The sequence below is a fragment of the Ischnura elegans genome, chromosome 10, assembly GCF_921293095.1.
Source record: "Ischnura elegans chromosome 10, ioIscEleg1.1, whole genome shotgun sequence".
Lineage (NCBI taxonomy): Eukaryota > Metazoa > Arthropoda > Insecta > Odonata > Coenagrionidae > Ischnura > Ischnura elegans.
The window spans coordinates 4,831,567-4,841,357 of NC_060255.1; positions in this window are offsets into that span (position 1 = coordinate 4,831,567).

Genomic DNA, 9,791 nt, shown 5'->3' on the forward strand with positions numbered 1-9,791 from the left:
GTTCACGCGAAAGGGTTAGAAATATTACACATACCGCTTTGCGCGGCTTTAGCGCAGGTTTGAGGCTCTGAACCGGTTGTGGCTCCTTGGAAGTCCTTTCTCCCTCGCGTTGCCATCCTTGATGGACCGCGAGGGCCTAACAACAATTCCCTTGAGCCTCGGTATAATTGCCATGGGAATTAAAAAAACCTGGATAGCGTAGTGGTCAGCGCAGTGGCCCGGAGAGCCAAAGTTTCGTGGTTCGATTCCCGGTCCAGGAGAATTTCTTCTCATGGCAATTCATGCATAAGCCCCGATATTATTTAATGCAGAAGAACTTAAAAGCGATATTCGTGATTTGCGAGAATAATCGATAAAGAAATCACCATTCCAATAGAGAACAGCACTGTGCATTATTTTTTCTTAAGACCCAAAATAAGCCCCCATAAAATTTAATGTATCACCACTTATTAGCGATATCCGTGAATTGCTATAGAAGATGTGAGTTCAGTTTCACCCAAGGCAGAGTCCGCAAACGAAACAGCCATTCTGCCTCTCACCGGACAGCCGAAGACCCGACAGCCAGCCACTTGCGATCGAGGCGTGCAGTGTTTTTAGCGCCAAGAGCGATCAACAAGGTCATTAAATTGCGCGGTGGGTCCAAAGCAATGGCGGACCCCTCCCCCACCCACTGTTACACCGCCGTATGGATTTTTTGATACAGCTGACCCTTCGCTTCCCCGCCGTGGTCTCCCTGCCATCTATCGACGAATCAATCGAACCACTTAAGTCACTAAAGGGTCGCGGCGCACATTTCGTACAGAAAATTTGCTTTGAAAGAGAAATCAACAAATATCACAAAAGGTAATCCTCATGTTGTCCTCAAAATGTGTTTTCCTTCGATTCGCATTTTCATGGGGTTACAAAAGTCGCCACTCGCGTCGCTGACGGACAATGTGATCCGAGTTAGACGAGGAAATTAAGTATAATAAAGGGTGTGAGCCAAAATTTATATACAAGATGATGTGGTACATCAAATTCACTACTTTTCAATACTATTCCTCGCAATTACGAACATTATACTACAAAATATTGGGAAAAGTGGATCGCATAGCACTTATCAATGCGCCGCGGACATTTTTAAAAACCGAATAAAATGCGACCGAAGTTGGAAACAAAAATCAGCCTTCTATGAGATGGAATTGAGACTCCTATTTGCAGCAGCCTAGAGGAGGCCCAAAATACCTTCTCACCATCGACCGTAGAATGAATCGGATTTTCTGACCACTCCATGTAGAAACTACGGAATGAAAGCTCATCACGAATGTCAGGTCTGCACTTATACCCGGGAGAAAAATCTTTTTTCGGGGGTTTTATAAAAAAATTGATATTAAAATGAGGAAGACTTCTACTAAGATAATTATGGAAAAATCAGGTTTTCCGCAATCATCACCCAGTGGCGTAACTAGGAATAGCCTTGGAGGGGGGGGGGAGGGGGGAGGAGGGGGGAGGAGGGGGGAGGAGGGGCCGGATGGCCAGGGGTGGCGACCCCTCCCCCCCCCTGGCAAAATCTGGTGAAAGCTTTGAATGATGACATGCCTGGAAATACATTTTACATCATTTTGGCGCTAAAAATGAACTTAAAGCACATGTTGTAATTATATGTCAAAACTAGAAACAAGTTTTAAATAATATTTTTTTTTCTCTGAGGCTTTTGGGGGGATCCCCCCCCCCCCCCCAATAGTTACGCCACTTGCAGCACCGACCTAAGAAATACATTTTACCACCCAATTGCATTATCATGCTAGACTCTCTCAAATTCCTAACGTCGCGACGTGAAGGATGTCGTATATGATCGTATATGAACACAGTGCATCAAATGACTTTGAGTTCGAACTCTAAACAATCTTGTTATTGCGCAATGTTCGCTGGAAAAAAGTTATAAATTATCCATCATAGAGATAAAGTTCAACTTTAAAATAATTTTTTTAAATCGATTTGTCACAATTGCTTGGTCACTTTTGCCACTTACATCAATTCCACCTCTAATTCCGTCGCCAATAATTTCAAGCTGGTATTTCTGCTCGTCACCAAGAGTCCTTAATTTTTAACCTCTCCCCTTATCATTCTCCTTGACAATTTTCTATCCACCTATTCGAAAAACCTCCGTAATACCAAACTATACTGTATTTTATCTCAAAAGCATTTAACTCTAAAGAAATCTAATAAAATAAATCATCAAATAAGACGGTCTGGCGGCAAGGATATACAGTGTGGAGAAAAATTGTTTCACAAAATTTTAACCCGTGATTGATTGCTGGGGTCAATAGGAAACAAAATTACCAAAGACGTTTAGGTCGAAAACGCACCATTTTTTAAACAGCAGAAACAGAGCCAAGCGCTCCCATTGGCCGCGAGCCTGTCCTTCCTGTTGACGGATGTCTTGGTTTCGTCGCGATTTTCGGCTGATAAAGCATTCGAAGTCATGAGTTGTTTTTGTTCAATTTTTCTCTACCCTATATAGCGACCTTCACATGAAGCGACAAGGTTTTCCGCCTCGCAGAAAAGATCTTTCTTCAAACGAAACTCAATTTCAAGGAGAAATAAAAGGCCGAAAATAAATCGTCAGGGGTTCATTAAGGGTTTGGCAAACTTCCGGTGAGGATAGATTAAAGGAAAGTCATCACACGACGCACGATGTCCTAAGGGTCGGTCGGTTACCCTAAAAGCCTCCCCTGATTCTTTACCAACCCCTTTTTTTGCTCAACACATTGATGCTCTTCAAATGACAGAGGTGAATGGAGACTGAGGTCATCAACTAATGTAAGAGAGAAAAGGATTAACAAGTAGCACACGAGTCCAATGACATAAATAATCATTTTTAATTACTATCAATATTTCTAGATGGAGATGTTTGTGATGTAAGAAAAAAATGATCACATGATTTTTCAATTCCTCTCTGCTTTCAATTCAATTCATAGAAAAACTCTATTTTGAGGCAATACGAGTACGGAATATTTCCTATTTCAGCGGCTTCCCTCATAACCATGGAATAAAAGCTACTTTTTTAACATAAAAACTACTATATTTTGATCGGATGTACTGAGATTTGTAATGAAGGATAATAAAATTACTGGTAAAGATTTACCAGAGTAATAGGTCAAATAGAGCTAATAACTCAAAGCCTGTAGTGTTTAGGCGACAGATTTTATCTTTACCAAATCCTATAAGATAATGCGCTACTGCACGATACATGAATAGGTAGAAGTTTGTGCAAACTTATGCGAATAGTTTTAATCAAAGGGAACTTCTTTGAATGCATGAAGCTTATTAGATCAGGTTACATTTTCAATTCGTGCATTTCCGCTAGTTATGTGGTCGGAAACAGGAATTTCGAATTCACTATAGAGTGCATTCAAATTTTAACTCCAGCGAGACCTGGCCTCTTTTATAAATTTTGCATGAAAATGGCCTTTATATTAAGTATGCGTGTACAATTTTCCCCAATTTTAGTTCATTTCACATCTCGCTACTCCCAGTAGAATTTGTGTAAAATCAGAGAATTGCGTTTCTTCACATGTTCGTTAATTTTTTTCTCCAGTAGGTATGACGAAAAAGACACTTCCTTTTCTTTGAGGAAATACTTTCCATCAGGAGTGAGCACAGAGCAGGGCCCTGAATATGGGAGAGCCTGAGAGCCGATTGCCTGAAATGGGCGAGAAATATTTATCTAAACAGAAAGAAAATTAATGAAAATGAAATGCGAAAAAAAGATAATAAAATTATGGTTTAAAAACTTGTTTTTGCATTAGCATTAAAACTAGAACATTCACCCCATCAATACTCCAGCTAGCTACATATGATAATGGTAAGAGAATTATTTTTTTAACTTAACCCATTGGTGTTCACTTCTTCACATTGGTGTTACCCATTGGTCTTCACCGAGAGCAAATTGTTTATGACCACGCTAGTGATTGTTTCTAAGCTCAAAACAACGCGAGATTGGTATCCCAAGAACAGACAAATTTTTTCTAGATGTGTGGGCCTATTAGGGATGACAAATGACGATCGATTGCGAAGCAGAGAGGGGAAACATGGGAAGCAGAGCTGAGCCACCCCACTAACCCTGATTGAGAGCAGTGAGCCATGCCGGACCATCAAAGTCCCAGACCCAGATTTATAGGAGGCGGTAAACATGGCCGCGAAAGCAAAAGAATTTTCAATGGCCATGAAATATAAATTGAGTCATCATTCGGAACATCGCTAGGCGACCGCGAAGCAAAAGCGGTCGCGTTTAATATGCATTATAGTTCTACACTTTTTCTGACGATAGTGGGCATGTAGTAAGATAAAAGAGGACCATTAAAAACGGAGAAAAGGGATACTTATTACGACGAAAACCCGCACCAAAAAAACCGAGCTGAATGCAGCTTCGGAAAGAAAAGTGAAGGCGTACAGGCACAAAGAGGCTCACGAGCTAGATTTAATCTTCATAGGGTCGTTTTCTCAAACCCGAAATTTTGATTTAAGCTTCTAAATATATCCCCTTGCTAATGTGCATTCCCAAACAACATTTCATTTTATTCGTTAAATAGGGTGGTTTCCTATTATTTTTTTATTGCCTACATTGAAAGATTATTACTCCTGGAGTACGATTTCACGCTTTTAGATTTTTAAATGACGATATCTATTTTTCGCGATAAAATGAAAAGTGAAAATTTTCAAGGACGCGAAAATGCGACGGCTAAGTATGAATTCTGTGAAAACTCCACGTGGCGTCATTCTAGTTCCCGCTTTCGCCGTGTGACCTTGGGGCGAGGGTATGTGCTTTGCTGCGATGCAGGCTGCTAGTATGTAGCAGAATACCCTGCTAGCGGGTAGCGCTTGGCTATAAATATAATATATATATATAAGGATTATAAATACCTTATCAAACGAAGGAAACTTTCCGACCACAGGCAGTTTTAATAGGTGATTATTAAGACATGTTTCCCTGAGCTCTGTGCCTCATGCATGCATTGGTAATCTCAGACGATGTATAACTCCTATCTACTCGTATAGAAACTAGGACCCTGTGACGTCACGTGGAGTGGAATCGCATGGGCGCCAATCTGGCCTTTTTTAAATGCGGTTAAAATTGACCAATGCCATTCGTCTAAACTGGGATTTGTAAAACCAAATAACTTGTACATTATGAATACACCAATGGTGGGTAACGAATCGCAACCAATGCCTTTGGTTTTCTTTGACAAAGGAAACTACCCCATTGTATCTTGTTTTGAAGTATTCATACACCTACCTCCTTCTTCCCTCTAATATATATAGCTTCCTTCAAACCGTTAGTACTTACGTTAACGTTAAACGCTAACTCAAGTAACTCGCTCTCCAGAACGCTTTCGCCGTTTGCACAGTCGCATCCATGGATGTAAAAATAAAAATTATTAAAAAAAGAACGCATCGAGTAGATCAGTCACGGGGAAACTAAATGCATTATTTATGGTGAATCAAAAAAATGTCCTACTTCACATTACTTGTAGAATTAACTTTTTTAACTCTTAAAATTGTTTTTATATCGTTATTTCCACGTTTCTGGACGATTAATATAAAAATCATTACCCTTGAATTGTTTTCATTTCTTTTGAATTAGCTGCAGCAACATTTCCATGCAATTGAAACTTCAAAATAAATATCAATTAGGTAATTGGTTTCCTAACCACTAAATGATCAGTGCTCTAAGGGCACTTTGCCAAAATGTAGACATTAATACATTTAAAGAGGCTTCATGAAATAGCAATGAGATAGATAGCGCTTTCCGAGGGACGATTACATGGAGAATGTTTCACATCATCCGCTCCAAAATTGTACTTCCCACTCCAATTCACAATTATCCCTTTTCACTCTATCGATTAATACCATTTTCCCCCTACCCCAAAATCCTCTTTTACCCATGATTCCTTAAGTACATCCATTTCCCGACCACCATTAAAACCCTCAGCCTCCCCCTTACATCCCTCCCTGAGTTCCTTCTTCCACTTTCTGCACACTTCATTTTTCCCGTTATCCTCCTCACGCAAATTACCATTCTCGCTGCACCGCTTTTACGATTATTAAAAATGATTTCCAACCAGAAAAAAGGCAATCAAAAGACTGAAATAATTATTATTCCAGTAAGAGGAGGTTTGTATATTTATAACATCAGACAGAATGTGAGACGCATCACGATAACTTCACGCACTAAATGAACCGGCACACTTCCATTTCATGAGAACACAATGGACTTCCAAACTTGTCCAATTTAAGCGATAAAGACCTCTCCGTCCACCTCTCTGATTCCTTGCGGATAGACACCTCGCGCTTTACACCCCCTGCCAACCTCCCATCTTCGCCCCGCCGCCGTCATCGCATTTGGAGGAGCACTTTGCGAATGTCTCCCCGTCCGCCTGCATCTCGTCGAGCCACTTCACGCCATACAGATTCGCTTAGGTGTTCCGTCGAGTGGCGACGAATCCTTCGGGACTCCATCGCCGCGCGCGCGCGTCTGTGTGTTAGCAGCTCATGCGCAAGTTTCTCCGGAAGTACATTCGCACTCTGCTTCCGCGGGGCATTATCTCGGGGTGGGAATCGCAACAGCTCGTCGCGAACGCTTTCGCACGCTTGGTCTCCACTGCCTCTCAAGAAGCGATTGCGTCAATCCAGCTCACGAGGCATCAACGGCCATCGAATATTCCGGTCCAGAAATCAAGTTCAAATCTGGCCGAGTAATATCGTCCGATGGAGAGACAGTCGCCACAGAGAATAGAATATTTTTCTTTCGCTTTTTGAGTCAATTCATTCCAAAACAACCATGGAAATTTGTTATACCCAAGCCCAAAAATGAAGCCTTCAAACATAGATACACTTTTCTTGAACCGAAATTGATCTGTTCCCTCCCGGTTGAAATTATTGAGCCAAAATTCTATGGCTTTGTTCCTGTCTACACAAAAACAAAGGCTTATATCCCTAGACAGTGAAAATATTAAAAAATTCTTAAAAGTAGTGGTATAATCATGATCATTTTAATTTGTCATTTCTTTTGTATTTTCATTGTTGAAAGTTATCATTCCAATATGCATTTCTCAAAAATCTCTAATCTTCTTTAAATTCTCGATTAATTTTGTATTTGCATTGTTATTTTTATTATTCTTGAATTTTCTTCTCTCAATGCCCCTCTTGTTCCGCAAACATATATTTGATTATCAAAATTGTTTTTGTCCTACCATGTTTTTTTTTTTGATGTTCATAAGTCACCACCAGCCGCTGTTTCAAGAGACGATGGAAATCCATCAGGCATCCAAAAAATCAGGTTTACCTAAGGGGTACCTAATTTTGCTTTGCTATTTTATTTATTGTATGTATGTATTTTGCAAATTATGAGTAAGTGGAATAAATATTATAATTATAATTGTGATTTTTATTATTAAATGTTAATTTTCTTAATTATATAGTTGACAACACTCGTCAACAATCCTAAGATTGGTTTGACGCAGCTCTCCACTCAGTTCTCCCATCAGCTTATCTTTCCACACCTACGTATTTCTTCTCTTTCACATCCTTCTTTACCATCATGGAACATACACATTTCATTCGAGATCTTCCTTTTCCGCTCTTGCCATCTACTTGCTCCTCGACAATTTTCTTCATCAGGCCATCATGACTCAAGATATGGCCTATAAGGTTGTCCCGTCTTCTTTCCAAGGTTTTCATGACGCTTCTCTTCTCTCCTGATATTCTCAGGACTTCCTCATTACTTATTAGGTCGATTCATTTGATCCTCAAACTCTCCGATAGTTATATAGAATAATAATAGGTTATCGTGCATATGATACGAAAAGATGGACTCCAATGGATGAAACGTTAGAGCCACTGTTACGTCACAATTGACGCCGTTGAGCCCAATTAAATGCCCAACTTCCCTGTACTGTAGGTATCTATTTTCTTTAAATTTTTTTGCAATAGTTTCGATAATTTTGCGTCGATCGGAAAATCGAAGTTTCATATAACCAGTCTTTCAAACATATTATACTTCTAAAACCAAACGTTGTGCAGATAAATTTGACGCTTTACTTAGCAATTAAAAGATAGGAACTTGGTATTACTGCCTTAAATTAGAAACTCAACAGCGCAATTTCAGTAAAATCGTAAATAAATATAAACTTGCCGCGAAATGTATAATATCTCCTTCCCAATGCTCCTAACTGCATGCCTTTAAGAACACATTTGTCACCGAGTGTAGCACATAATATCCTTACATTCACTGGTTAACATAATTTTTAAAAACGGAATATCAACAAAATTACAGTAATTATTCACTATGTTTTCAGTTCACCAGAGTCACGGCCTCAATTCGTTCACATATTTTAATCAAGAAGTTAGTTGAAAAAATCGCAAAGGGGTGACATAATTGCTATTGCCTCGCACTTTTAGTGTTTTTCATTGGCGACGGAGATCTTAAATCTTATTTAGAGCGAAGCGATGCGAGAAACACCTCCAGCGCTACGAGCGGCGCTTCTTAAATCCCCATAGACCCTCAAGACTTTCCTCCAAGGCATCCAAAGCTCTTGCGTACGGCGAGAAAACTGCATAAAATTCAAAATTCCCTAAGTCGGTCAAAGTGTTAAGCTTTCTGGTGCTATTGAAACTTAAATGGCGGGGAAAGAAAAAGCTCGGAGGCAGTTTCTCTCGAAAGGCGAGCAATGGCACTTTTAGAAACTCTTAAAGAACTACTACTCGACGCCTAAGTAGCATAAGGGTAAGTACAGAGTTTTCCTAAACGAACCCTTCCTTCATAAATCTCATAAGGTAAAGAAGCATTTCGGAGTTTGCGATCCCTGAGGGCACATTGAAGGTCTTCCGTTGGCTGGAAGTAAGAACGTATATATAAATGAAGCGTCTATCGAGAATAAAGTTTTAACTTCACCCGCTAATCGCAGTATATTTCTACAAAGCTGTAATTCTTGACTAAAGGCTGCAGAAAACATTTTTGCCGGCAACATTTATTTCCCCAAAAATTTTATCAAGCCCGAACACCGCATTTGATACCCTGTCATCATCGGATTGCAAATCAGAAAAATATAATAAGTAATTAAATATATTTACGCACGATTTATTCAGAACATGGCCTTATAAAATATAACGAAATCACGCCACTAGTACCTCCAAATGACACGGTGAGACAACTATAACTTTTGGTTCATATGACTTTTAGGACTCCGATAAAACATCCACTTTCGTCACGCTTAATCTACAATTTGAAGTTAACAAACTTGTACCAAAAATGGCGATACTTCCGTTTGTCGTCGGGAGCTGAAGATAGCACAGATGCACAAATCTGCATCACACACCAACAATCATGAGATACGTATGACACAGCTCTCCATTACACTTTCCTAACTGCAACGGTTTTCATGGAGACGTATTTCTTCTCTTTTACATTCTTAATAAACTGTCCATAGTAACTCATTCGGGGACCTCCCTTGCCGATCTTCCTCGTCCATGCGAGGAAAAACTAACTCCCTATGACGTACAATATTCATCGGAATCGTGGACACGACAGTTTTCGAATTTAAAAGGCACATCAAAAAGATCCTCCAGCATATTACGTTAAGCAAAGGGAAGTGCACTAATTTTTTTTTATTGCTGAATTTGAAAGTTTAGCCTAAAAAAGAAACATTAGTATAGTCACTTTTATTTTCTGCATCTGGGGTATGCACTTTAAAATGTTTTGAAAGTCGGAAAATTTCATGTTGCGCTGAAACACAGTGCCTCCATCTTGA